This window comes from Dasypus novemcinctus, chromosome 16, assembly GCF_030445035.2.
Source record: "Dasypus novemcinctus isolate mDasNov1 chromosome 16, mDasNov1.1.hap2, whole genome shotgun sequence".
NCBI lineage: Eukaryota > Metazoa > Chordata > Mammalia > Cingulata > Dasypodidae > Dasypus > Dasypus novemcinctus.
Genome location: NC_080688.1, coordinates 15,308,491 through 15,313,545, shown reverse-complemented (window position 1 = coordinate 15,313,545; position 5,055 = coordinate 15,308,491). Strand labels below are relative to the sequence as shown.

At 41.2% G+C, this 5,055-nt stretch overlaps 1 pseudogene; it reads left to right on the top strand.

Annotated features, from left to right (window-relative positions):
• The first annotated feature begins 822 nt into the window (after nt 1-822).
• On the top strand, nt 823-1,558 carry LOC131273624 (migration and invasion enhancer 1 pseudogene; annotated as a pseudogene).
• Nucleotides 1,559-5,055: the final 3,497 nt, after the last annotated feature.

Here is a 5,055-nt window from a genome sequence, read left to right as displayed (position 1 = left end):
TTAAATGAATTATACACCATGACCAAGTGGGATTTATTCCAGGTATGGAAGGGTGGTTCAACATATGAAAATCAATGAATGTAATACACCATATAAACAGATTGAAGGAACAAAATCATATGATCATATCAATAGATGCAGAAAATGCATTTGACAAAATACAGCACTCTTTCTTTTTTTTTTAAGATTTATTCATTTATTTATTTACTTATTTCTCTTCTCCCCCCCCCCCCACTACAGTTGTCTGCTCTATGTGTCTATTTGCTGCGTCTTCTTTGCCCACTTCTGTCAGCTGCATGGGAATCTGTGTTTCTCTTTGTTGTGTCATCTCTCCGTGTGTGGGGCACCATTCCTGGGCAGGCTGCACTTTCTTTCATGCTGGGCGGCTCTCCTTACGGGGGACACTCCTTGTGCGTGGGGCTCCCCTATGCGGGGGACACCCCTGCGTGGCACAGCACACCTGTGCTCATCAGCATTGCGCGTGGGCCAGCTGCATGTGAGTCAAGGAGGCCCAGGGTTTGAACTGTGGACCTCCTATGTACAGCACACTTTCTTGATAAAAACAGTGCAAAAGATTGGAAGAGAAGGAAATGTTCTGAACATGATAAAGAGTATATCTAAAAAACCCACAGCTAACATCATTTACAATGGTGAAATCCTAAAATTTTTCCCTCTAAGATCAGGAACAAGAGAAGGAAGCCCACTATCACCCCTTCTATTTAACATTGTCTTAGAAGTACTTCCTCAAGCACTGAGGAAAGAACCAGACATAAAAGGCATCCAAACTGGAAAGGAAGAAGTCAAAATTTCATTATTGAGCCGGCAGCTATGAGTGGGGAGCCGGGGCCGACGTCCGTGGCGTCTCCTCCCGGGGAGGGGGAACCAGGCAGTGGGGTCTGCATCGTGGTGGAGTACTGTGAACCCTGCGGCTTCGAGGCGACCTACCTGGAGCTGGCGAGCGCCGTGAAGGAGCAGTATCCTGGCATCGAGATCGAGTCGCGCCTGGGGGGCACAGGAGCCTTTGAGATCGAGATCAATGGACAGCTGGTGTTCTCCAAGCTAGAGAATGGGGGCTTTCCTTATGAGAAAGATCTCATTGAGGCCATCCGAAGAGCCAGTAACGGCGAACCCCTAGAAAAGATCACCAACAGCCGTCCCCCCTGCGTCATCCTGTGACTGCACGCGACCCTGGATTGCTGCTCTGTTCTGGGGACCAAGCCTTGGTCTCCCATTTGGTCTTGCTGGGGGCTCCTCCTTGGCCTCTTCTCCCTCACTGAGCTCCTGGAAGCGAGAGACCCTGGCTTCCACTTTGCCCCTTGGGGTACAAGGGGGGAATAGAAGCTTCTGTGGTCTTGGGAACAGGAGAGAGCTCCTCCCATGGACATTTCCACAGCCACCTTATGCTGCCTTCCCAGAAGCAGTGCCCACAGAAGCCCAGGCCCCTCTGCAGTTTGGCAGTACCTGTCAGATGCCACCATAGTTCTAATTTATTCTCCTCTGGCTCTGGGTAGTGTTGGCTATTGGCAATAAAGTGGCACTACAGACAAAAAAAAAAAAATTTCATTATTTGCAGATGACATGATCCTATACATAGAAAATCCTGAGAAGTCTACAAGAAAGCTTCTAGAACTCATAAATGAGTTCAGTAAAGTCACAGGTTATAACATTAATGTGCAAAAATCAGTAGCACTTCTATACACCAATAATGATCAAGCTCAGAAGGAAATCAAGAAACAAATACCATTTACAATAGTCAATAAAAATTCAAATACCTAGGAATAAATTTAACTAAAGATGTAAAAGGTTTATACACAGAAAACTACACAACACTGTTCAATGAAATCAAAGAAAACCTAAATAAGTGGAAGAATATTCCCTGTTCAAGCATAGGAAGACTAAATATTATTAAGGTCTATCCTACCAAACCTGATTTACCCATTCAATGCAATCCCATTAAAAATGAACACAACATTCTTTAATGAACTAGAAAAACTAGCTATGAAATTTGTTTGGAAAGAAAAGAGGCCCAAATAGCCAAAGACATGTTGAAAAAGAGAAATGAAATTGGAGGAATCACACTATCTGACTTCAAAACATACTACAAAGCTACAGCAGTGAAAATGGTGTGGTATTGGCACAAGGATAGACAGATTGACCAATGCAACTGAATTGAGAGTTCTGATATAGATCCTCATATATACAGTAACATAATATTTGACAAGGCCACCAAACCCACCCAACTGGGAGAGAATGGCCTCTTCAACAAATGGTGCCTGCAGAACTGGATATCCCTATGTAAAAAAAAAGAAAGAGGATTACCAACTCACACCGGATACAAAAATCAACTCAAGATGCATCAAAGACCTAAATATAAGAGCCAAGATGATAAAGACTTTGGAAAGCAATGTAGGGAACCATCTACTGGACCTTGTAATAGGAATGGCTTCATGAACTTCACACTCAAAGCACAAGCAGCAAAAGAACAAATAGATAAATGGGACTTCCTCAAAAGTAAAACCTTCTGCACCTCAAAGGATTTTATGAAGAAAGTGAAAAGAGAGCCTACACAATGGAAGAAAATATTTGGTAACCATATACCTGAAAGTAGACATATCCTGCATATATAAGGAATTTCTATCTCGAAAATAAAAATACAAACAACCCATTTAAAAGATGGGAAAAAGATTTGAACAGACACTTCTCCAAAGAAGACATGCAAATGGCTAAAAAACATGAAATAAATGCTCAAAATCACTAGCTCTTAGGGAAATGGAAATCAAAACTACAATGAGATACCATCTTACTCCCATAAGGTTGGCAGCTAAGATAAAGACAGAAGTCTACAAGTGCTGGAGAGGATGTGAAGGAATGGGAACACTCATCCACTGCTGGTGGGAATGCAGGAGGATCCAGCCATTCTGGAGAACAGTTTGGCGGTTTCTCAAAAAACTAGCTATAGATTTGCCATATGACCCAATAATTCCACTGCTTGGTATATACCCAATAGAACTGAGAACAAGGACACAAACCGATATATGCACACCACTGTTCATAGCAGCACTATTCACTATTGCCAAAAGTTGGAATCAACCCAAATGCCCATCAACAGAAGAATGTATACATACAGTTTGTTATGCACATGCAATGGAATACTACTCAGCTATAAGAATGAATACAGTAGAAACACATGTGATAACATGGATGAATCTTGAGAACCTTATGTTGAGTGAAGCAACTCAGGCATTGAAGGTTAAATACTACATGACCTCCCTGATATGAAATAAGTAAACGAAGCTGTCTTAGAGAGCTAAAGACTGGATGATAGGCTTAAAGGAATTTGGGGGGTAGAGGAAGGTTTCAAGCTGACACCTACCTGGGTGAAATCTATGATAAGCTGAAGGTAAGTATTTGTTCAGGGAAGGGATAAGATGGGGGCATAGAGATAGCTTTGGGTAGGGCTTTGCAGGCTTGAGAGGGGCTAGGGATGGGATTATAGTAAGAAGGCCCAAGAAATTAGTGTGAGGGTAGGGTGAACATTTGAACATAGGAGATTATTAGGTATGTGGTTTAAGTTATACTGTTGAGAAAACTTTTTCAAAAATATAATAAGGCAGGTCACCTGTTTAAGATGCTTAAAGGGGAGAATCTGACACAGGGCAGGCTTGTAGGGAGTGTGCGGGTGCTCATTTTGTCATAGAGGGATATACATCATTGGATGGAGTCCCATACAATGAGAGCGAAGGTATACCCACATCCTGGGGAGGACTGATATTCTCAAATAGAGGGAATTGTATCTCTCGAGAGAATTGGTGCTCCCAGTGAGTTAGGGCAGACGAGCATGTCAAGCCCTCAATATTGTTGCAAGTATCTCTGAATATGGTCCTTCAAGCAATGAAGATTGATTGTCACTGTGGGCCCTGAGGGGAGGGGGAAAGAGGTATTGAATAGATGGAATCAGTGTAACTGTGGGGCAATGGAAGTGTTCCACAAGATCATGCAATGATGGATATAGGACATTTTAAATCACACCAAAAATGTATAAAAGTCTATAGGCTAAAATGCAAACCATAGTGTACAACACAAGATAACTAAAAACGTAGAAAATTGTATAGTCTAAAATATAAACCATGATGTAAATCCAAGTGTAACCATGTTTGAAAGCTATTGTTTCATTATCTGTACTCATTTGCAGCAAATATAATATAAACACGTAAAAAGATCATTATTGGGGAAGGAACAAATTGTTTGATATTGGATATGTGGGAGTACCGTATATTTTGTATATGAATTGCTGTGATCTAAAATTTTGTGAATACAAACTTAATAATTGAAAAAAAAGAAAAAGAAAGGATGTAGACACTGAGGAAGAAATGGAGGAAATTCCCTTGCTACTGGACATACAGGACAACACTTATTGCAGTGATAAAAGGCAAAACATCAAAAAAAAAGCTTTTTTGTTTTTTTAATTTTTTGATACCCCAATTTATTTTTACTTTAATTTTTCTAAATTTGTATGTATTCTATATCTAACCATTAAATCTATCAATGTATTCCATTTTACTATTAATGGGAACTGGCAATATATTAGGCTTCAATGTTGAAGAAGTTTTGGACCACAGAGTGTTTCAACTATGGTAGTGGAGGAATACTGGTGTTGGATGTTATTGACAGGGGGCACATGATTGGGAGGGAGTTCTCCAGGGCATGGATACAGGGTAACTAAAAATGTTTGGATATTTTCATAGTGGTAACAGTTAAAAATGACAACCGAGGGAGTGCTGAGTTCCTATCAGCGGAGCTCTATCACATTCTCCAATGGAACAGCAATAAAGACCAATAAAGAAGGATAGTCCAACAATGAGCCCTTGATATTGATGACTATGCTTATGAGCCTGTGCATCTGAAATATGAACTGGGCCTAGAGCTGCAGGGTGTGTAAGCATTCCCTCCTGAGAGCCTCCATGTTGCTCACATGTGGCCACTCTCTAAGCCAAGCTCAGCATGTGAATGCATTACCTTCCCCCCACTGTGGGACATGACTCCTGGGGATGAGCC